This window comes from Festucalex cinctus, chromosome 11 (assembly GCF_051991245.1).
Source record: "Festucalex cinctus isolate MCC-2025b chromosome 11, RoL_Fcin_1.0, whole genome shotgun sequence".
NCBI classification, from domain to species: domain Eukaryota; kingdom Metazoa; phylum Chordata; class Actinopteri; order Syngnathiformes; family Syngnathidae; genus Festucalex; species Festucalex cinctus.
In genome coordinates this window covers 24,467,681-24,493,404 of record NC_135421.1, presented here as the reverse complement: position 1 = coordinate 24,493,404, position 25,724 = coordinate 24,467,681, and the positions used below count along the sequence as shown (strand labels likewise).

Sequence of the window (25,724 nt, the reverse complement as noted above, 5' to 3'; positions counted from 1 at the left end):
ATCTGATGGGTCCTCGTGATAATTGACAATTATCCCTGATTACCAGACAGGGGCTTAAAAATCAGTTGAAGAAAATGACCAACATTACACGACGTTGTACGATGGCCGAACAAAGATAAATCAATACACCTCAGAAAGAGCACGAGACAAGACAGACTCGCACGAGTGAACCACATGGTGCTCTTCCCAATAAAGGGCACAGTTCATAGTAAACATAATGCAACACACAACAAGGGGCTGTAATGAGCACGCTAATCATTTAAGATTAGAACACAAGCTAATGGAGTCAGTTGTAAACGGAAGGACGCTTAGACGCAGGCGGCCATTTATCCGCCGCGTCCGCACGTGCGCGTTAGCGTGTCCCCGTGTGTCTATATTTCTCCATTACGACGTGCGTGACCCCCCCCCCCCCCCCCCCCCCCCCCCCCACCCCCGGCTGATTGCTCCTCTTGATTCCAGCAGACAGATGCAACTCATTGCGGCTCAATAAATACACGGGGCCCCTTGGGGGGGGGATCTCGGCTAAACAGTTCTATTAAGTTGGAAACACGTCCGCCGATATAAAAAGCAGCCTGACCCCGAGAAAGGTCAACTGTGACACGCATGTTTACCCCGAGAAAACAAAAGCGGGGCGAGGGGAAGGTCCCGTTTTTCTGTTTTTTTTTGTCGGATGTCTTCATACGTGAGCGAGCGTGTGGGTGGCAAATTGTTAGTTTGCAGCCAACGTGTCCTTGAACGATTCACAGAGAGGTAGGAAGGAAGCGAGATGGATAGATAGATGGGTGGCGCCGCTAATCTGCCTGCACAATATTTAATAAGCACATCACAACATTGACGCAGAGAAATTTCCACGCTCGGCGAGCGTATTAGAGAGTCACAGCATTAAATAGCATTGATGAACTGTTTGCTTATGCTGTAATAATTAACTTACATTACATTACTTTGTGTGATTACTTTCTTAATTGGCTGAATTATGCATCAATTTAATATCTAATAACCAGTCTCAGACATTAGACAGTGTTCAGACACAAATTGCATGTAGTTTCCGAGCTTTAATTAAACACCGCAGAATAAATGAAACGATGTGGGATGGATGTCTCGCAGTGATTTCCTGGGTGCTTAAATATGCTATTTATTATGAAGGCGTATAAAAATTCACTTTCTCCTCAGGAAAGCAAACCACAAGATGCCAATTACGGTATGCAAGTTGCTTTGCCGGGGCTTTTTCGGAATGGAGACTAATAAATTTGCTGCGTGGGACTCGTTATTATATAATACAAATACATTACTATGCCATTTTTCAAGTTTCAAATTCTGTGTGCAGAGCAAAATAAGGCCCCTAAAGATTTGTTTAATTACATAGCACAGTGTGCTTTTTTTTTTTTGGTTATTGCATTGAGGAATGAGCGGGCTGGCACAATAAGTGAGGATTCTTTGCAGGTATTCAAATTACTCAATTAAACGCTGCGATTATATATGGCCGACTTGTGGAAGTGCTGAAAGAGAGACCTTGTCATGAATATCAATTTTAGAGGTGATATGCACGAGTGCATCATGCACACTCTTATTTTTAACCACATATTATTATTATTTTTGCTAGGGCTGCCAATTATTATACTGTGATTCTGAGAATTACATGTTTTATATATATATACACATTCGTCTTGAAAACATCCGTTAGCTTAATGCTAACACAAAACGTGAAACGCTTGAGCTAGCGAATAGCATCAATATCATAGTATAACCCTTTCAGCAACAAATACATAAAGATGCTATATATAACAAAACAATATTTGGTTGCAGTAGAGATATATATATATATATTTTTTTTTTGAGGGTAGATACCGCTACCGATTAATGGTAGTCAAGGAGGCCGATAACCGATATTTGGAGCTCATCTTCAGTAAAAAGGAAAAAAAAAATGGTGGATGGATGGAAAAATGTTCATTCTTTTGAATTGACAATACACGTATTTGTTTTTAAAATTCTTATAAAAAAAAAAAAGTAAATAGCTCGTTATTTTATAGTTATCGTTATTATTTGTTTATTTATGTTTTCCAAAATGTAAAAATATCGGAAATGTTAAATTTTCAAATTATCTTGGTTTTAATTTCAAGAAAAAACAGGTGTCTAAGTCGATATTCATCAAAATGTTGAATATCGGCCAGGCCGATTATCGGTCTATCCCGAGTGTAAAGCAGCGTTGGGTTTAAGTGAAACATATGCCATGATCAAATAGATAACCAATTATTTACCTTATTATCAGTGCATTTGACAAAAACATCGTTAAAAAAAATTAGGTAAATACCATATGAATTGTATAAAATGATGTACGAATTTAAATGAGAGTGTTTGGAACACGGCTCCGCAGATAAACAGAATGTTAATCCAGGTGAGTGGTGTCGGATCGTTAGCCTGCTTTTGAAACGAGATCTCCAAGGTTGGACAGAAAACGACGGCAGCACGCGGATGCTTCACAGACCTCATGATGGTTTCCGTCTGTCACTTACGTTTTCGTCTTTTACGTCTGACTAGACGCGTCATGTCAGCAACCTAGAGGAACGAGACCCCCCCCCCCCCCAACCCCCTTCTCCTATTGCCTTTGGCATGCGGTTTGGTAAACCATTAATTCTTTGCTTCGCTACCTTTAGGTGAAGCTTGCCCTCCCATCAGCGAGACTCAAAGACAGATCAGCTCACCTACTTGATATTATACATGCCCATGCACTTCATAGCACAGTCACTTGTGCATCTCATTTGACAGACTGCATTAAAAAAAAAAAAAAAAAAAACACTTGAGGATTTAAAAAAAAAAAAATCTACTGAATAATTGCATGATGAATATTTGAAATATTTTCTTGTTACCTTGATGTATTCGACATCTGTCAGCATTAGTTAACGCGGCGCGCTAAATAATGTTGCGGCCTTTCAGGACTAATCAACGGACGAAAGGCTGAGAGCAAAGCCATGAGGCGCCTCTCGTGGGTTTTCGTACACAACATACAAATTCATTTCACAACAGTTAAGTCTCAAAGCGGGTAAGATGGCCATTTATCATAGCGCAAGCCATGAATCAAGTCACACCGTAAGAATCGAACATTGATTCACCTTATTCCCTTGTTTTTCCATCTGAACCACATCATGATCATTAAACTGACCGCAGCATGTCCAAAAAATTGATTTAGGATATACTGTGCTCAGCTTGAAACATCATAAGAACGGTATCCCGACACACATGTGGTTTTAACAAAAACAACGTTCATTTTAGTGCAGGGGTTTGCAACCTGCGGCTCTCTGTGGAGTTCTAAAAAAAAAATAATGAAATATACATTTTTTTTTTAACATAGATTTAGTGTTTTTGATAAAATAGACTTCAATAAATTAATGATTTAGATAAAAAGTGAATAATTACATATTTAAACAATGTTAGAGTCCAAATTTTTAAGTAGTCAGAAAAAGAAAGAACGATGGATGAAAAAGTAATTTTTTAATTACCTACAAATGTCCAAAAAGTGACCATAAAAATCTATAAAGAGGAAGAGCGATAGCAAAAATTGACCATAAAAAAAATCCATGAAATTGCCCAAAATGTCAGAGAATTGAATTTTAAAAAGGCAGAAAAGAACGTGTTCAAAAAGTAACTATAAAATGTCCAAAAGACAAAAGAAGAAATCCCGAAAAATGCCATAAAATGGACCCAAAATTGCCAAACAAAAAAAAAGCAAAAAACTGATTTAACAGGCAGGAAAGAAAATGTTGAAAAAGTACCCATAAAAAGAAATCCTGAAAATTATCATAAAATGTCAACAAAATTGCTAAAATAAAGTCAGAAAATTAATTTAAGAAAAGGCAGGAAAGAAAATTTTTAAAAAGTAAAAATAAAATGTTAAAAAAAAAAGCAGAAATCCTAAAAATTACCATAATGTCCACAAAGTTACTAAAAGAAAATCAGAAATTAGTAGCAAAAAAGGTAGAAAAATTGTAAAATAAAAAAAAGACATAAAATGTCCAAAAAATGGAAGAAGACATGCAGAAAATGACCACAATATGTCCATAAAATTGCCAAAAATATCAAAAATTTGACAAAATGGCTGAAAAATGAAGAAAAAAAAACTGGAGGATAGAAGAAACTGAATCTCAAAAGTGTTGGATATTTCCTGTTACGGCTCCAATTAGCTCTTGGGCCCTCAATACATTTGACCAACACTAACACTGTTTTGCTCATCACAATGTTCAAACGTTTTACGGCGCCTGACAGATTTTTTTTGTTATTTATTTTGACAGTAAAGACTGCTGACCCCCGATTTAGTGCACGCTAGCACCACGGAAGAGCGAGAAAGGGAAGTGGTCAGGAGCTCTTGGCTCGAGTCCATCTCGATGCCACGCGCACGTGATCCTCGCCTAGATGAGCATGCTTTAATGGGACTGCTTAGCCCCATCATGACCCAATGAGCGCCGGCTGTGGAGTGGACGTGCTCGGTGTATGTGTTCCCAGCAGGGGGACCGTGTCTTATGAAGGTCACAACTGCAGCAGTCTAAGTGAACTCTGGAGAGGATAACAAGCCACCTCCAACGCTTTGTGCTACGGCGGCTGCCGAACACGACAAGCTCAAGCCCAGAATCCTGAAAAAACATGTTCCTCATAAAATAAAAAATATGCCACTTCCAATTACAAAGGGAGGGTCAACGTCATCAGTATGCATTCAAATTGTGAAACGTAGTATTTTGAAAGGCAATTCGGAGAGCCGAGCAAAATGGGAAATTAGCCTCAATGGAATTTGAGTCCAAACAGTGTGTGACAGCATTGGCCAGTGTTATGGTCGCCTAATGGACAACGTAGCATTAATTCAGCTTCAGATGAACAGGCAGGGCAGCCGAATCACAAATGAGGAGGGGGCCCAAGGTGTATGAATTATGCATATTACATTACCATAACCCTACTATACGCTGCGCAGCTAAACAATGCCGTGTAAATTGGACTCGGACTGAGATATTGAACAATTTTCAACATGGGTCTTGCCTACCTTGCTAGTGAAATTGTGTTTCGCTTCCCCGGCAGCGGCTGAGCCCATATGAGATTTGTATGTCCGGCTGTGTAAACAAGTCGGCGATAATTGAAAAGAAAGTCTCCTGACTGCTTTGCTTTCGACCTATCATTCAAATAGATGGGAATTTGCTCAAATGGAAGGCGAGGAATTACTTTTTACATTGATTTTCCTTCAAACATTAAAGGCACATAAATGAAATGGAGCAATTTACTTTGCCGGAACGGTGAAATTGTGCTCAAGCAAAACATGTCAGAAACTATTATATGCAATCATGTTGCTCTTATTAATCCCGAGGAAATCCGATGGAGGAAATTTCACTGGTGCTAAAAAAACAACAACAGTTTTTCACTTTGTATTGTGCAAGCGACATAGTCGCAAGGAATAAAACTGATGTACAAATTTCTAATAAAGTTTATACCAAAACCTAATGTGAAAATAGTTTTGTTTTATTAGAGCAATGGCATCATACTCACATTCTGAATTATTATGCAAATTATGTTTTCAGCTTTTTACAACCTATTAAACGTCTCGAAACATTGCTGCTGTGCATCATAATTTGGAAAAGTGCATTTTAACAAAACTACATTTTTACTTTTATTTTAAAATGTAGTAATTATTCAGAGGTTGGTTTAATTAAAAAAAAAAAACATTCAAACACTCAAACAGTTGAGTTGAAAATTATGCTGAGTGCCACTTGCACACACTATTTATAAAACATCATTTGCATAAATATTTGGTACATGTAGGAAAGGAATCATTTACATTTTGATGTAAGAACAATATAACAGTTGCAGATACATTTTTAACAATTTTAGTTTTTCATTGCACAAGTCTACACACCCTTTTATAACTAGGATATGATTGTATTCGGAGCGTTTAACTAATTTACTCCCAATAACGTATAAATACGGGGGGGGGGGTTATGTTCGAAGTGTCCCAAAGACGTATTTATACGTTTTTTTGTTTGTTTTTTATGCTAAAACATACAGAAGGCTTTGATGCAGCCTGTTAACTGCAAAGAACGGTTGCAGAAATGGTAGCTATTACACAAACGGCCAGCAGGTGGCAGCAGAACAAAGGAGATCAACCAGGGCTATCTAGAAAAAAAAAAAGCTAAATTACTTTGAATTTTAAATAGATTTGTGAAAACTGATGAAACTTAGCTCTCTTCTAATGCTAATTGCTGCAAAACGGAAACAGATAGAAACATACTTTTTTTTTCCTGGTGAAAGAAGAGACTTTAATCTTTCTTTTGATAGGTTCCATGCTTTTAATAGAATACAATATTCTGTGGCCCTTGCAAAATCAGTCAAAATCCAGTAAAACAGCCGGGAGCGAACGGGATTGCTTCTGTGAAAATGGCTGCGAGTGAATGAGTAAATGTAAACCACGTACCGGCTGGCATTAAAAATGTCTCTGATTAACCCCAACTAATGTTCAGATGTTTTAGTAGGCTTTTGTTGATATTTTTATATCACGAAAACCTGGCATTTGGTAAGTGTAGACTTTTTGTATGCACTGTATATGTACAACAAAAATTTAGGATAAAAAAAAAAAAAAAAAAACAGGTGTGAATCTTAACTGATAGCCCCGCCTTTGCGGCTTTCTACTTTTTCTGTGGCATATGTAGGAATAATCTTTAAAAAAAAAAAAAAAAAAGGTTGAAGGTAACTTTTTGCTTTTCACCATCCAATTACTTTAGAAGAGCAAGAACATTTCTTTGACACCATTTAAAGGAAATACAGACCTCTAAAATAAGACAATAAAACAATTCCTTTTGTTTTTCCGTGGCAACAATGTATTGCTGAGAGTGCATCTCTTATTTGGAGATGATAGTTTGGGCTTGCGTTTGGCCCGCACTCGCGGCTCGCTTTGTAAAAACAATACGTGGCATCGCTAACTGCCTCCGTTGGAGCCCTGTAATCATTACCTGGCATCTTATTGCCTCTGTGGCTCTTAAAGCCCTTGTTTCACTCCCAGAAAACAGCAGATCTTTTATTAAAACTTTAGGAGAGCGTCACCCAGCCCCGGAGGTGGGGTGGGTGGGGGGTGGGGTGCCAAGGAGGAGTGGGACAAATTAGTGTTGACAGTAGACACTTAAAGCAGGAAAATCACAGGCCCGCTGGGAGGCGGGAGCCACATGGGGCTCGGCACTTGTGTAAAGAACACTCCAGATTTCACTTGAGATGCAGTCACCTTTTAACAGAGCAGGGGGAATGTCAAAAGACCCTCTTGAATGAGCCAATAAAGCCACTAAAAGGGGAGGATTAACCAGCTGATATCAAGGACAGCGGTTTGTTTGGGAAGCGGACGCCCCTTTTTTTTCTTTTTTTTTTCGCTGCAGCACACTGGGCGGAACATTTGCTTTTCTAAGCACGCCGCTACGAGGCCAAAATTGTATTGACGTCTTCATTCCTATTGTGGTGGCAGCAGTGTTATCCAAATGCTGCTCGTGTTAACATGTAACCGACGGGATGAATTGCTTTGTCCTTTTGACGTAACAGGAGCCCCTTTGGCCCCCTTTGTATGCTATCATTGCCTTTATGGCCCATTCGTCAGAGAGCGCCGCTGGTTGAAGTGAAGCCACACAATATGAAACACTTCATTACAAGACATCAGGGGCTTTCAATCTCCTCTTAATTTCCCCGCAGCTGTGATGAAAAAACCCTTTATCCAATTAATGTGTCAAAACAGCACCCAACAATGTCACGGCCTCCTCGCAACCCCATAAACAGCAGATAAAAGACAAGGCTTAAACAGCGGAGATGCGTTTGAGGTACAAGGACGCCACTGGATTTCCACACGCATGCCTCAGCAAGGCAGTTTTGTGTTTTGTTACTAGAAATCAAGTTTTGCTCATTTGTTGATGAATAAACGTTTTATATTGAAATCATACTCCCTGTGTGTTTATTTCCTTTCTTTCCTTGGGGTGCAGAAAAGATTGTTAAACTTGAGGGGAAAATGCTTGGGAATACTTTTCTTGATACATTGTAAACGGCACACAATTATATACAGTAAATACTAGGGATGGGCGAGTGCCGATACCAGGTATCGGTATCGGGCCGATACCAGCCTTTTTTCAAGTACTCGAGTACTCGTGACGCAGACGAGCACAAGCGACCGATGGCAGAGGGGGAAGACGTTAAGTGAGTCCTCCTTGCCTGTAAGTGGCGCTAGCTTGCAGCAGCTTTTCAGCAAAACTTCACCGGTTTGAAAATACTTCAAAATTGTGACTCTTAAACTAAAAGAGCATTTTTGTGTTTTATTTTGAGCGTTAAGACTATTGAAGAGTGCCTGTGCTGTTTTTTTTTTGGTCAAAATTAAAGGAAATATATTTGTTTAAAAATATCTTTTAGTGATTTTTTTTATTTGTCAAAATGTACTGCTGGTATCGGCAGTTGGTATCGGTATCGGTGAGTGCTGAGTGTCTGATTGGTATCGGTCTGAAAAAAAATTGGTATCGAACATCCCTAGTAAATACATGACCTAAATCGATATTGACACTTTTTTTTTTTTTTTTAACTCACTGATCTGCAAACAATGATCGGACCCAGAAATCCTGATTAGCATTACTCATAATAAAGTTGTCTTTATGTGTTTAGCTATTTTTAATATTTGAAAAAAAATGTTAAACAACATGTTAAGGCCAATTATGAAAGGTAGTTCATTAAGACTATAAAGAAAAAACACCTCAACTGCTCTTGCGAAGGAAATACTGTATAGTAAATTGTAGGTACTTTTTTTTTTTTTTTTTTTTGTTCTTTCCTGAAAGCCTTACGCTTCCAATTTGCAATCTGCATTTCATTTAACTATATTATAGAGAAGGTAAGGGTGAAAGGTAGTGTTTCTCAGGAGTCTTTGAAGAGCACCAATACCACATTCTTTTCTACAAAAAAATAATAACGTTGATATTGGAAACATAATTTAGTTCTCTTTTAGCTTTTTCCATCGCTGATAAATTCCTTTTTTTGCCCCCATCTCTTAACATCTTGTCAAAACAATGAAAATATACCATGTGAATTCAAAAAAAAAAAAACACGCACAAAAAGTGCAAAACATCAGCTGTACCATCTCAGTCATTTGGCAGACTCTAAGTTGATAAAATGCTAAAAGCATTAGCATTAAGCATTAGCCTCAACACGGTATGCTAATCAGTAAAGTACCTGTTTTATATTTCTATAGCTTGTCAGCATTGATGGGTCTTGGATTATTTGTAATTTACTCAATCTACATTGGCCTAATTTATGCACTTTGCTGTAATTTCATTTGACATGGTCATCTATATTTAAATTGCAGTGACATCACATTATCTTGTGATTGAAAGACAATAGTTAAAACAATGCTATGTTTTCTTTTGTAATGCAATTCATCACTTTGCCTAAGTGCCCCCATCGGATCTAGCACAAGATTTGGTCCTAATGCATTCTCAATGTGTCCTAGTGTAGTTACAAGGCATTCAAGGTGAAACTTTGCTCGATCAAAGTGCTTACACTTCAGATTTATTTCGCCCTGTCACGACACCGGCTGCTACGACTTGCTAGTTTATCAGCAACGGTTGTCACTCCACGTCCGACGGCGCTTTCCACGTAAGTTATCGTAGCTTCAAGACAGCAGCAGGTAGTTTTGCGAGCGTTTTATTTTGTAGTCTGATCTAGTGCTGCTCCGTTACGGCAACGCTAAACCCTCTGGTGATAAATCAAACGAGCAGCGGCTGCCTCTGATAACTCAATAAGCACCTGGACTCCTCCTAACATGTCACACCTGCACTTCTCCGTCGAGCGTCTTCCTTCTCGGCCCTCGCTTGGGGGCTTGATACACCTGCCTGGTGGGTTTCACAAGCATAGCAGCTGGGAGAGTGGCATCATGCATGCTTAATTAGGATGAACAGGAACTATGCATGGGGGGGGAAAAAACATGCATTTTGTACTTATAAGGTGTTTTAATTTGTAAAGGGTATTTTGCAGGCTATTGGTAAAATAACGGGTAAACAACAAACTTAGCTATTTTTTGCATTCATTTGGTGCATTACACTTTCTTCATACTGCAGTGCATCATCAACTTGATTTAATGAGCATATTTTAACAAGAGGATGGTGAGAGAGAGGACACATTTTTGGTCAATATTGTACACTTTCTATCCAATCAATGGCATATATTCCTATGAGCCACTGTCAAGTGTTTTAGTTTAAAAAATAATCATATACTGATTCCTAAAACCCAAAGGCATTTATTAAATGATAGAAAGAAAACGACTACCAATAGTTGAAAGTCAGCATATTTTTAAAGGGGTTTATTTCCAGCTTTTTTCAAACCACTCATTTCACGGAAGGTTGTTTAAATCTATACTAGAGTGCTTTTGCAACTCTTCAACACTGTAGTGGTTGATAATTGAAAAAAAAAATCAGCTAATAAAGTCCAAAGTTGCAAATACCATTCGACAAAAAATTATACAGCAGATTTCCAAGAAACTTTGTAAATGGATGACTAACAATAATCCATTAACTCATTTACTCCCAATAACATATAAATACGTTTTTTTAATGTTCTACGTGTCCCAAAGATGTATTTATACGTTTTTTGTTTGTTTTTCTGCTATAGCATACAGAAGGCTTTGATGCAGACTCTCAACTGCAAAGAACGGTTGCAGAAATGGTAGTTATTACACAAACGGCCAGCAGGTAGCAGCAGAGCGAAGGAGATCAACCAGGGCCATGTAGAAAAAAAGCTCATTTACTTTGAATTTTAAATAGATTTGTGAAAACTGATGAAACTTAGCTCTTTTCTAATGCTAATTGCTGCAAAACGGAAACAGATAGAAACATACTTTTTTTTCCTAATGAAAGAAGAGACTTTAATCTTTCTTTTGATAGGTTCCATGCTTTTATAGCAATTGAACACAATATTCTGTGGGCCTTGCAAAATCAGTCAAAATCCAGTAAAACAGCCGTGAGCGAACGGGACTGCTTCTGTGAAAATGGCTGGGAGTGAATGAGTTAAAGCGAAAGTCAACCCGCCAAAATATTCTTTAAAATAATATGTTTTATGAGGCACCACTAGTTTAAATACAGTATTCTGGTTAATATTGCGTTAGTGGAATATGAGTTAAGCAGCAAAATCCAGCAGTTTTTATCAATATCCGAAGGCAGCCATTTTGCCACTTGCTGTCGAGTGAAAATGACATCACAGTTGATCTGGTCTCAGATAACAACCAATCACAGCTCAGCTTCAGAAAACAGGCAAGCTGTGGTCGTAGCCAGAGCCCTGAGCAACTGTGATGTTAGCTTCAGATAACAGCAAGTGGCAAAATGGCCGCCCCTGAGATGGATAAAAACGTCCGGATTTTGCTGCATAACTCTTAATCAACAAATGTAATATCAATCAAAATGTGTGTGGTCACATATAACATATCGTCAAGAAATGTTTAATGTTGACTCCCCTTTAAATATCTTGTTACATCTCTAGTCATTCTCTGAAAAGTAGCCTGCTTGCTAACGCATTGTCCGAACACCGAAATTACCCAAATATACATCCAAAATGGTCGTGTAATCTTACATCATGCTCCATATACGAGAAATTATCATTTGTGACAATATGACGTTGCGCTGGGAGTTAACTGACTGTTAGGAGGACAATGTGCTTGTGTAGGCCTTCAAAATAAAGGCCTTTTCAATGAAGGCCACCTTTATTGCTTCATTTTTGTCCGACCAGAGAGTGATGCTCGCCCGAATGTGGTCGGACAACAAACACAGATACAGTCCTCGCTTTTGTTAACGGTTCAACCTTGGTGAAGGAGCACACGCTTTACATCCAATTCTGACTCGAGGTCTTACATTGCCATGGAGGCTCGAAAACCCCCTTAACGGTGTAAGAAAGTACGAAGCGGCATGATAACTCAGGAGTGTCCTTCTATAATTATGGTATCCATGAAAAGATGAAATTGAGTGCTGACTAAATCTGTAGCTGCAGGCAAAATCAACAGCTTCTGACCCCCGACTATCTGGAGGATACAGCTAACATAGCAAAACTTTGCTGCTTTTTTTTTTTTTAACCCCACCAGACAGGACTGAGGGAATGAAGTGCATCGATTGCTTGTGATTATTAACTAGACTGAGATAAGCCCTCTCCTTATTATGCAGATTACTGAGGCTCCCCGCTCCAGCATGTTGTACAGATGCACGGGAGCAGATGCTGTTACAGATGGTGGGTACACGGATCTATCATTATGCCTCCATTGTCTCCACTTCAATTGTTTGAGGGACAACAGAACTGCATCAAAGAGGAATCCAACTGCAATGAATTAAGAAAGGGAAAGACAAACAATCAGGCAAATTTATACACCGGAGGCCACCCAATGGAAAAGGAGCGTGAAGCCGAAGCCACTTCATCCATACGAGCATGGTGTCGCCCAGTCATGTATACTGCACCCAAATCTGTTGGATGCAGCACTGTGCACCAGACATATGTTGCTTTTTTTTCCATGAACAACTGCAAATTAATTCAGTAGAACCATATTAATTCAAATGTGCCAGCTTTTTAAAGGTGCACAGTGAAATGAACAATGTTTTCATTTTCACCACAAAAGTCAATTTGATGATGCATCCGGAGTCAATATCACCATAAGGTGTCTTTGAGACATGTCTCTTTTTCACCCCAAAAGAAGTTTCGACTTTCCATCAAACTTCAAATTATTAATTGGATGCTGTTAGAAATGTATGCTGCAACCCTCACACTTTATATAAATCAACTGGAAGATGACCATGTTAATGCAAGCTTTAAAATATGTAAGTTTGCTGACAGGGTGGACATTTTCGGCTAGGATTGTTAAAAAAATCAAGTGAATTGGACAAAAAAAAAAAAAAACGATCGGGACATCCGTATTTTTTGGCCAATTCAGTTATTGGCCAACGATAATTCAGTTCGCATGTTTACAGCGTAATGTTTAGGAAATATATTTAAAGTTTCAAAATGATTTTTATTTCAATTGATGTTTATGACAGAGCTGACATGTTGAGCGTGACAACATCCAACTACTGTACCGCATATTCTTTTTTTTTTTTCCAATTCCAAAGCGTAAATATTTATTCAGCAAATATCCACGTAATTAATGTCACTGAAAACATTTTTTTTTTTTTTTTTTTTTTAAAGTTACATAATAATGACAAGATGGACAGTAATTACAGGGCCACGTGCAAAATGTTCAATATGAATAAGAGTATATAATCCATATTTTAACTCATTCACTCCCCAAAACGTATTTATACGGGGTTTTTTTAGGTTTTTGTTTGCTAGAGTTTTTGTATGAAGGCTTTGATGCAGTTTCTGACCTGAAGTGGTCGCTTAAAGCGATGGTAGTTATTACAAAAACAAAAAACAAAAACGGCCAGCAGGTGGCAGCAAAGTATAAGAGATCAATCAGGTCCATGTTGCAACAAGCTCTTTTTCCCAGTATTTTCAACAGGTTTGTGAATAATGATGAAACTTAGCTAATTCTAATGCTAATTGCTACAAAACATAAAAACAGATTAAAAAAAATATACGTATATGTACTGTTTTTTTTGTTTTTTTTCTGGATGAAAGGAGAGACACATTTTTCTTTTGGCAGGTTCCATGTTTTTATAGCAATAGAGCATGAAAATGGCTGGGAGTGAATGAGTTAAAAAATGGAATAATTTATTATGGACAAGAAAACCATGTAAAACTAATTATTTTGAATCATGTAACCACTTTTTAAACACACTGTAAGCAGAGCAATGGGTGGAAGATATTTGAAGAGACTTATTGTACTGTTATGTGTGCAAATGTTTAGCCACTTATAATAAAACCTGAGTGTTGTATAATTCTTGCTACATTTTTATGATGACCACGTGATATTGATGACACCAATGTCACTTTTTTAGTGATAATGACTCACCAACCTCCACTCAGTATGAGCACGAGGTGATGTGACAAAATTGAATAAACATCGTACGCAGATCTACTGTATATTATTGCTGTCCTATGAAAGCAATTTACTTTCTCAAAATGCTATTTTTTCTCATTGCAAAAGAACTGAAATCAGATTTTAAGTTACTGTAAATTATTTTCACTTAATAGCAACCATATCAGAAAAAAAAATGTGAGAGTAGAAATTTGTCATAACGAGTACAAAACAGACACATTTGGATTTACTTTATCAAGTTTTTGCACAATTTCTTAACAAATCTCTGGACAACCACGGTGAGTAAAATGCATGAGAGCTCATGACAATCTTGCCCTTAAGTGTAACCTCTTCTGCCCATCTGAGCTGCTTCCACTTATGCGCTCCTGAGATCAGGAAGGACACGAGTAGTTCCTCTGATCAAACATGACGTTACACTCCAGAGAACTACACGCTTACATTACAAAAAGAGAAAAGGTCACGCGCAGACTTGTAAATCACGATGGAAGTCTGAACGGTTTTTGACTCGCTGCAAGAGCTCACGTGATTTAAAACGTGAACAAGGCACAGCCTTGTTGGACAAGATACGAAGTTCAAGAGGCAATATTTCGACAGTATAATAAAGAATTTTGAGTATGAACATCGAGTGTTGTTTTTTACTTTTCATGTCGCTATCCTCTCAATGCTAATTTAAAACACATGCTAAATGCAATAATGTCCATCCTTAAAACAGGGTTACGCTAAATGCTAAATGTACGGTATGTCGGATTTATGTCCACAAGACAAAAGGTTTTTATTTGTTTTCAGGCAGCACGAACAATCAGTAACGCCGGGCTTGGCTTTGGCTGCATTTATTTAGTTTGAAGTCAAACATTGATTACAAAGGAGTCAACTCCCTTAGCAGCAAGAAGCTGGCGCAACCCAACAATAAATATTTCTCTTGCTGTATTGAAATCAAAAATTCTATTTTGCGGTCATGTGTCATGGGTGGATACATTGAGCTCTTGTCAAAGCACAAAGAAGTCCACATTGGCCTGTCGGTTGTTAGGGCGTGCGGGTCCACATGGGGCCGCGTTTGATTGGAAAGCCCAAAGGGAGGCGTTCCACCAGTCACAAGGGCATTGTTAGTGCCTGCAAAATGGCCAGAGAAGAATGACTGATTATGCAACCACGGCCAGGGTTACTAATAGGAATTCTATTTGAATTTCTAACATAACAGATGTTTGCTGGGCACCTCCGTGGAGCGCGCATACACAGTTATGCTAATTCGCCAGCGTTCCCCCTCAAGTTAGCTCACAGTCATTAGAGCACACAACTTGCTGGGATCCCTCTGTCAAACTAATAATTGGCCATTATTGATATTAATTAACATTTTTGCTCTCTATGTCCTTTTTGACCCACTATCTGTTGGTAAATCCAGTTACTGAGGCCTATTAGGGCAATAAAAACCACAGGACTCTGTGGTAGTGGCAAGCCATTTATCAGAAAGAGAACATAAAGCCAATTAGGAAAGGGTGCAGACAGTTGTCTTCATTCTGCACTGACTACTTCTTGATCTCCATTATAAATTGCTAATAGGACAGATACCGGTTTGCAAGGGAGGACGAGTAAAGGGTTGTTACCATTGCTCACTCCCCCCCGTGATGACAGGCCAAAGAGACTGGTAATAGTATCCTTGTTTGATGAGGCTAAACCATCATCTGATGCTGTTTTTTTCCCTTTTGGTCTTTTGTGTTCAGAAGGATCTTGGCCTGTGGAGTCTCAAAGACCTTGCAATTGGCGATAGTGACCAAAATATAAGCAGCAAAATTGGCAGATTAACGGTTGTATTACAGTCGCAAATGTATAAGCCAATCAAAAACCACGTTGAAAATGTTGGTTTTAAAGTGCTCTATAAATAAAGTTGACTTGAGAATTGTACTTAAATATTTGTTATAATTCCATATAATAAAACAGTGGCTAAAAAGTGAAGCGTGGAGAGTCTGTGACGCATCAATAGATGTGCAGCGGAGAACCGCCGACTGTGAACGATTCGTGACTGTCCAGTCTCGTCATCTTCCATCGCATTACACAGTGTGCGGGGCTTTTAAGTGGATTTGCATTTAAAGAAGTAACTCTCCATTGAGTCCCAAATTTTTGTCCAGCATTACAGAGTATTTCAGTACCATACCAGACTGACGTGCAACAATGAGCCAGGAGTTGAGCACCAAGAGTTACTGAAGAGACATCATATCCAGACAGTGGAGCTGACGATGAGCAAGTTAGAAATTCAGGCCAATTGAAGCAAATGAGCCAAAATGTAGTGCACCACTTGATTCTGTCGCAAATTAGTTTGTGGTGTCTAAAAGGACAACACAACACTGGCTGTAGGAAGTTGAGCTACATACACACAGATCCCCTCACTAGGTCACAACTCTCCCAGAAGGACAAGCACGATAGAAAATGGATTCAAACAATCTGAAAGTGGTTTTAGTTAGCTATTAGCACTACCCACTAGTTGGCTAACAACTCGCTATACATATACGGCAAACGATATTTTTGGGGGTATGTAAGATTCCACAATATTGGTGCATGCTTCTATATTATCATATGTACACAATTTTGAACCCATGCAGCCCATAAACGACTGTATTCAGTAAATTCGCCACAAACCACCTTCACATGAGACTTATGAACAGTATTAACTAGCATACTTGCCTGAATAAGACATGAGCATAAACTGATGCGACATCACAAGTGAACAAACAAATACGGACCCACTTTACACAAACGGTATTAAATCATTAAACTTACCTTTTGACCTTTATATATAATAATGAATTATGAAATATAGACAAATTGTAATGGCCAAGTAGACTACACAAGTTATAGCTGCTTTTGGGGGGGGGGCTGGGGGCGCTAAAATTAGGATATCTCAAACAGGCCAAAAAATACAATTACTTACACTTAACTAGACTAAGTGCAATTTCTGGAGAAATTGTGTGGGAATGCTGAAAGCTGAATGCCAATTCCTGAATGTTAAGCTGAATGCTTATCATGTAAACTGAAATATAAATCATGTGAAAATTACAAAGTTTTAATTGAAGTTGAAAGATAAATGAATAAAAAGAACTGAGCAGTATCACAGAGCTGGTCATGATGTATGTATGGAAGTACACGTGGAAAGTGGGACTTGGAAAAAATTCAATGTCACTCCCATTGAAAACGAATGTGGAAAAGTTTATATTTAACGTCAAATTGTGCAAGTACTGTAAGTAACGTGGAATCAGACGATATATCAGACGATATTTGAAGCAAGTTGAAATTTGAACGGTAAAATCGGAAGTATTACGTGGGAGTTGTTTTTCGGCAAAAAAAAAAAAAGTGAGGAGAATAAAAATCCGAATAACATATGTGGGATGCTTTCAGCATTCCCACAATGAGAACACAAACGATCCAGCAGACGGCTCTAAAGTAATACTTTAATTTGACCTGAGCATAAAAACAGAAAATAGCAAAGATTTTTAGCGAACTAGACTAAGTGCAATTTCTGGAGAAATTGCGTGGGACTGCTGAAAGCTGAATGCTAATAGCGGAATGCTAAGATTTGAATGCATGTGGAATGCTTATGAAGTAAATTGAGAGATAAATTATGAAATTATGACCTCCTGGTTACTGGACAATGCACTTCACCAACTGTGCCACCGAGCAGTGTAAGACACCCGATAATGATGATAAGGGCGTGGAAAGTGATACTAAGAAAAAAAGTTCAACGTCTGTCCCATTGAAAATGAATGGGAAAAAGTTGATATTACAAGTTAAATTGTGCAAATACTGTAAGTAATGTGGAATCAGACGAGATATAACTCGGGAGGCGTGAATTTTTTAAGCTAGTTGAAATTTGAACAGTGTGAATTGGAAGTATTATGTGGGAGTTGTTATATAAAAAAAAAAAAGTGTGGAGAATAAAAATCACAACATATGTGGGAATGCTGAAGCATTCCCACAATCATGGAGTATAGGTTCCGAAGAAAATTCCGCTAGTATGCAAATTCACAAATGGTGAATAGGATATAAGCGATATTTTTAGCTTTGCTGGTTAAACATTGCTGTAATTAAGGGTGATTAAAACTCATTTAGTCCCAGCCATTTTCACAGAAGCAATCCCGTTCGCTCCCGGCTGTTTTACTGGATTTTGACTGATTTTGCAAGGCCCACAGAATATTGTGTTCAATTGCTATAAAAGCATGGAACTTACCAAAAGAAAGATTAAAGTCTCTTCTTTCATCAGGAAAAAAAATATATGTTTCTATCTGTTTCCGTTTTGCAGCAATTAGCATTAGAAGAGAGCTAAGTTTCATCAGTTTTCACAAATCTATTTAAAATTCCAAGTAATTAAGCCTTTTTTTCTAGATAGCCCTGGTTGATCTCCTTCGCTCTGCTGCCACCTGCTGGCCGTTTGTGTAATAACTACCATTTCTGCAAACGTTCTTTGCAGTTGAGAGGCTGCATCAAAGCCTTCTGTATGCTCTAGCATTAAAAACAAAAAACAAAAACAAAAAACAAAAAAAAACGTATAAATACGTCTTTGGGACACTTACAACATTAAAAAAACGTATTTACACATTATTGGGAGCAAATGAGTTAAAATCAGTCAGTGGGTAAATTACAGTATTTTATAAGTGAATAGCTGACAAGAAAATAAAAATTGGTGATAGTTATACTAATTTACTGAACTTACATTATTTCTCATGAGAAACCATGAATCACATCAACCAGCTTACAGCAACGGACTGTATTCGACCTTTCAGGTTCTACTGTATTTCCAGTGTAATGCAGGTCAATTGCATCGATTGTCCCCAAAACAACGCTATTTCAGCAAGCCGCTCAAATGTTGCTGGTTCATCTTCTACAAGTAATAGCCGCTGCTCTCGTTGCTATTATGATGCAATGAGCATCGGAAACCCTGTACAGCGCAGCTTTATGGGCTCAGATCAAGAAATCCTAATAGGTGTATATTGACTGCTTTATTTTCCGCAAAACTCCAAAGGGACTGGTGCTTTGCTGGAAAATATATCAAAGAGGCTATCAACAACACACGGTCTTGGGTGTAAAATCAATAGTGAGCCATAGATGGCTTGAGTTTTCACACCTCTCTCTCGTCATTTAAAAAAAAAAAGAAAAAAAAAAAAAAAAGACTATTATAGGCGCTATGATGCCTATGAGGGACCCGTGAGATTGTTGTACGTTTTTGTGCTCTTAATTCATGCTAACCTAATGTGAGTTGACATTAGTGAATACGCAGTAGGGCTTTCAGCTTGATAACAGGATTGTGTGTTGTTTGTAGTTTTATGGAAGAAAGAGTGGGAGGACAAAGAAAGCTGGATGCCAAATGTAACCTCAGCAAATTACAACTTTGGTTAGTGCTCCCTAAATCCAGATGCTCCCGCGATGGCGAGGGTTTATGGCGAGAGGTATAAGCAGCAGTCCCGTAAATGAGCAACTACTTAACAGCCTAGATTCAAGTGTAAAGGCTTTTTCCCCAGTGAATTGCACCAAGAACCTAATTACCACTTTCATCATCAATCATGAGCATTATTTATTCAGTGAAATGAATTTCTAATTAATAACTGATGAGCATTATGGCCTTGAAGATTGTAAAGCAATTAATTATGGTTGGCAACGGGGAATATTCCAGTAAAGAACTATATGGCACACGGTTGCAGTACCAACAGGCTAATAATGTCCGCAAAGATAAGGCTTTAGACTGCTTCTGTACCTTTACTGAGATAATTTACTCTTATGAATGTTGTCTCTGGTTTGTCATGATGTTGACAATATTTTGTATTAGTTTCCTAAATGTCATGTTTGAGGTTTTGCACTGCCACCCTCTTTTTTTTCCACTGTGTTACTCTAGATTTTTGACTTTGCAGACGGCAGGAGTGCCCAGAGAGCAGTTATGGCCTAAATATAGCTATAAATCCTCGATACTATACACTCGGTTTGACTTTTATGTGACGAGCATCACACGTTAAAACATCAAGGACACTAGCAAGATTGCCATTTGTATGGTTTCTGAAGAAATTTCTCCTTGCAATCTTGAAAAGTGCACTCAGTGGATTGTCTGCTACCTGCCAATCATAAAGCTAAACATTTATGATCACATTTTCAGCATTCGATTCATATGTAAGGTATGAATCTATGATCAGGATTTACAGAGGTGTGCATGAAAAATAAACTGCAGATAGCTTCAAGATTTCAAAAGCAATACATAATCTAACCAGTGCCTAATTATGCACAACACAACAATAACAAGACGTATTAAAACACAAATCTATCCCAAGTGATGCGTCCTCTCATAACATCCATTAGCAATTGAGTAAAGTGTTTTATTAGGAATACACTAAGTACTCTGTAAACTTAGCATCTAACAGTAAATTGCTAGCATACACCTGTGCTCTACTTACGTGGCCTGTCGTGCCCAAGAAGAGGTCTTAATTCCTGAAATGACAAAAGTCCGCCGTAAGATGAAGAACTTCCAACTACCTTAGAGAGGAAACAAACGTCACTTCTTACCTGGTCCGGTCGACGTTGTTGGTGTTGTCGTCCCTAATGTATGTTCCTTTTTCCAGGTCGTGACATCACGCTAACGCAAGCTAAATAATATTAGCTGTTTTGTTTTGTTTTTTTAAATAACACGGAAGAACTTATTAAGAGACGGAGGGGGGGGGGGGGGGGGGGGGGGGTGAGAGAGAGAGAGAGAGAGAGAGAGAGAGAGAGAGAGAGAGAGAGAGCGATAATGAGATAATGATCTACTGAATAAATAATGTCATTTTTTTAACCATTATTCATTAATAGGTTTTTTATTTGTTGATATATTTTTATTATTTAATTCATGATTTTATCGATTAAATTATTGTTATTAATCCGTGCTAGAGCTTGCAAAACTTTTTTTTTATTGATCAATGTATTTATATGTTATGTTTTGTTTTTTATATCTGTTACAGCTGTCATGTATGTGATATACTGCGTAACAATCGGCAGTGTGGCACCGCGCCACGGGGTGGCGCTTCTCCGCTTCTTTGTTTTTGTGGAGCTCTGTAGTTTCGTTTTCGTTTTTGGCAAGGAATTATGCTACGGCTATGAGCCCACTCTTCTTTTTTTGTTTCTTTTAAAGAAACGTTAATTTGTGGAAATCCATTACAACAGTATTGTAAATTGTTTAAATAAAGTTTTTAAAGTAACATTAGCTGTTAGCTAGCTACTAACATTTCGTTTGATGAACAGCGAACTTTTTAGAATTCTGTGGCTATTTTTAATCGATTCATGATCTCGCAAATGAGTGCTTTTTTCAGTATATTTTACATTATTGTATCTGTTTCAATTTTTATGTATTTAATATATATATATATATATATATATATATATATATATATATATATATATATATATATATATATATATATATATATATATATATATATATATCAATGGAAATTATTTGAGTAAAGTTTTGTCACGTTAGCTGCTAGCTGTTTACCATCTTATGCGGTGGAAATATTTTATATTGTTTATCTTAATACATAATTAATAGCATCAGTTAGTTGGAAAACCAAACTTTTTCTTGCAATAGTGACTCTCCTATGTGTCATCAAATAATTGCATTGTATCCATTTTATTTTTCGAAGGGCTTGGACAAGCTTGGTTGAGTGGAATTTAATACAGGAAAAAAAGAAGTCCTCCAAAGTCAGCAGGTGAGCTTAATATGCATTATTTCTCTCTTTTTGACGCTGGCAGCTCACCACCAAAGCATACCGTGTGTCATCATTCAGCAAAGATGCGGCCCATCCTATCAGCGTCCTTGTGTGCACATCTTCAACGTTATCCATACACGCACGCACGCACGCACACACACACACACAGCTCTCATCTCTCCATGTGCTAAAGTGTTGTGATTGATTTGTGTTGCAGGCTCCCTCTCTTTTCCCTCCCCTTTCCATTTAAGTGAAATAATGTATGGAAGCAATCTGCCAAGAGACATTTTGGAAAATCTATTTGAAATCATTTCAGCTGAAGCCCGGGCACTTTGTCTTCTTATGGCGAGGGGAGCAAAGTATAATTGTCTGCAGTCTAGTAAAAACACAGTATAACTGCCATCACACTTGACTGAGCTTATGGCCCGCTCGTCCCATGGCCTCTAGAAGATAGAGCAGTTAATGTTGCCTTTTATTTTAGAGGATATGTCACTTGTATGCCAGATTTATACCATGATACAGCAATTTTGTCCAAACAGATGGATAATGTTGTCACCGGCATATATATATATATATATATATATATATATATATATATATATATATATATATATATATATATATATATATATATATATATATATATATATATATATATATATATATATATATATAGTTTAGGACATCCTGGACTATTTGGAGCAGCCACGCCTACGTGTTTCTCTCTTTATCTCTCTAATCTTGCCTGTATTAGATTTGATCATTTTTGTTTGAGGGAGCAAAATGTGCTTGTAATGTGCTTCCTAATAGCGAACGCTGGGGATACAAATCCGGGAAAGGCTGTTGTGCAGCGCTTCCATGAGCACCGCTGATTTATCGAGGTCTTTATGACAGAAAGGAAAATGATGTGCTGCAGGTATAAATCAGGTGAGGAGTAGGAAATTGAACTTAGATATCATCTTGTCAGATGCTTAATGCTCTTCCTCCTGTCACATTCGATAGGACCAATTTGGAGAATCCTGCCGAGGTAAAAAGAAGACAATTAACAATGACAGAGTGGTAATAGATGGAGCCATAAAATGAACTTGCTGCCTGCAGGACGCTTTGTATGATTTCCACATGAGCTACTTATGCAGCACCGGCTCTCGCCTCTCCCCTTCCTTATCCCGCTTGTGTTTCTGCAACCCTTCATAAGACATCGAACCATAATGGGTAACCTCAACTTTCGCTGAAATGGCCGCCACCTGCCTGACTACGATGTGATTTCTCCCAATGAATCAAGGAGACAGGTAAGCTAATGACAACATTTAAGTATAATGACAGAAACGTATTTTACTTAGTAGCCACCAAGACTCGAAACAAGTGGTTTGGTTTCGCATAGCAGTTTGTGAGACAAAAAAATAGCATTTTGTGCTTCATCAAAACACATTGAATAACAAAACTGAGAATCTACCGTCCTAAAAAGGTTTACTGATCTGGATGCACACACATCGTAGTCGGAGGTTGAGCCAAGTTTGACGCTACTTACGCCGCACCAGCTAGCTAGCAATGAGCTTCGGCTGGCTACTAGTGTGGCTAAAATTGTGGAGACGCTCCTAAGTGAGTAACAATCGCTTCTGTGGCGGCGAATAAAGATACACTTCTAACAAGTTTCATTCTCATGAAGACATGATGAGGAAAGTCGGAGTAGCCACGCTGATTGATAAGCAAGTTTGATGCTACTTACGCCACACCAGCTAGCTAGCAATGAGCTTCGGCTGGCTACTAGCGTGGCTAAAATTGTGGAGCCGCTCCCAAGTCAGTAACAATCGCCTTGGCGGCGGTGAATAAAGATAAACTTCTAACAAGTTTCATTCTCATGAAGACATGACGAGGAAAGTCGGAGGAGCCATGCTAATTGCTAAGCTAATCTAAAATTGAGCGGTGGGAATTGGAAATTCAATGTTCATTCATTTTTAAAACCCACTAGTAATTTCAATAATATGCACACAAAAAATTTATAACTGCGTGATGTTTTCAATCTCAGTAAAAAATTTGGACACCCCTGCGATAAATACATAACACAACAGCAACCCCTTTCGTAAAACTACACTAAACGAATCCCAAGCCAATGCTGCATTCAAAAGTCTCTCAAATGCAAACACGCTTGAACAGATGATTTCACGCTGCAATGCAGCGGGATGAGTTTGTAATACAAGAGCATCCTCACAGTTCAGTACATAATTACAATACAGTGACATATTGTTTATAGTAATAATTGTCAAACAGAGACGTCATCGCTCTTTCGTCGTAATGACCTCACGACAGGGCAGACAATGACAATGCTCTCTGATCCCTGAATGTCATTCTGCTATATAAACAGTGTTTTATCATGCATTTGTCATTTGACACATCAAATGCTTTTTTTTTTTTTTTTTGCAAATCCAATCTACGCATTTAAATGGCTCGACTTTCTGGAGCTAATTTCTCGGAAGAGGCTGATGACCTTTTGTGCCGCGTTTTTTTTTTTTTTTGTCAAGTGGCAATCGAGGAAGCTAGCGAGTGCGAGTCAGCACAATAATGGGCCCGGCTGCTCGGAACCGTCACCCCTTCAGTGCTCATCAAGGCCGGCGCTCGCCGACTCTAATGCGATTTTAATGCCGCTCTCAAGGAGATGCTGCTCTTATTACGGTGTAATGATGCTGTTGTCGAGAGCCCGTCGTTACGTCTAATATCGCAAGCGCGTTAACGGCCTCAGTGACACTCATCCCGGCATTTAGCACACCGCCGCCATCATGACTTTTGTTGTTTGCTACTTCATGATTGGGAGAATCAAGGCAAATCTTTAAAAGCCTCCTTCGCCTGATCTGGTCTTTTTTTCGTATTCAGTACAGTAGATAGAGCATAACGATAAAGGTCTCTGCTGAGATGAGGGGGGGAATTTTTGAAGTGCTCTCACTCGGGGTGGGGGCAGCAAATGGAAAAGTGACAAGCCTGCTGCACTTGTCTATTTTACTTATTCGGGGCCTCTGTTTCATATTCCGCTTCGCACGGCGGGCTTATTTTCCTCCGGGGTTCACGAGGGCACGCTCTTTCATTTCTTCAGAAAATTGTTCCGCAGGATTTCAATCTTTGGCCGCGAGATATGACAGAACACAATATCAAGAACGCTTATGTTTCTTATCTGCCATTTTTTCTGGGTATAAATAAAAGATCAGTATAAATTTGAGTCAAGTGGCCTCCAATGCGCGCGTGAGAGATGGGAGTGAAATGGAACTATGAACCTTGGGACAGCTCCACTGTGGCTTTGCACCGCTTGTACAAAATTACCTCGGCGCTGGGGCTTTGGATTTCATCAGTCATTTGTTTCAAGTGAGAATCTGTTCGTGTTGCGTGACAGAAATCCTGGTTCAAGAAGTTTTAAGTGAAGCTTTTTCCGTGATCTCCACTTATTCGCAGATTCTTACAAGATGTCGATATCGATAATGTCCAATGTCTTCATGTCCACAGCAAGATCTGTATTCTGATTCTGCCTTTACAAAGATTCAGATTCTGCATACAGTGGTACCTTGAGATACAAGTTTAATTTGTTCCTTTACCATGCTCATAACTCTAAGTACTTTTAAAATCATCCTTCCCCATTTAAATGAATGGAAATGCCATGAATCCGTTCTGAAAAATTTCACAATTGCTTTTTAATGGCGAAAACTAGCACTATATTTATTATTATACTTCATAAAACTACAGAGTAATGACATAATTAAATAGAAACAAAAATAATTAAACCGCTTTTGCCACAATTTCTCACTTGGAGGCAAAATAAAGGCCTATTTAAACTTTACAGGCTGCACGGTGGAAATGGATGGATGGATGTTAAGCTGTGGCATTTTGGAAAAATTCACAACTAGAATTTGAGGGGTGTTTCTAATATATTGTCTGTTTCGTTTCTCAAAATCAGTCAACCGATTGGAATGAGCATTTTCATATTTTTGTAATATTTTTCCTTGCAGCGCTTATTATTTGAAAATGATCTTTCGATGGAGGAAATG

At 38.3% G+C, this 25,724-nt stretch overlaps 1 long non-coding RNA gene across 1 annotated transcript; it reads left to right on the top strand.

The window, feature by feature from the left end:
- Positions 1-21,548: 21,548 nt before the first annotated feature.
- On the top strand, positions 21,549-22,944 carry LOC144030043 (uncharacterized). The gene is made up of 4 exons (XR_013287177.1): positions 21,549-21,696; positions 22,507-22,623; positions 22,699-22,723; positions 22,795-22,944. It is a non-coding gene; the product is annotated as an uncharacterized LOC144030043 (long non-coding RNA).
- Positions 22,945-25,724: the final 2,780 nt, after the last annotated feature.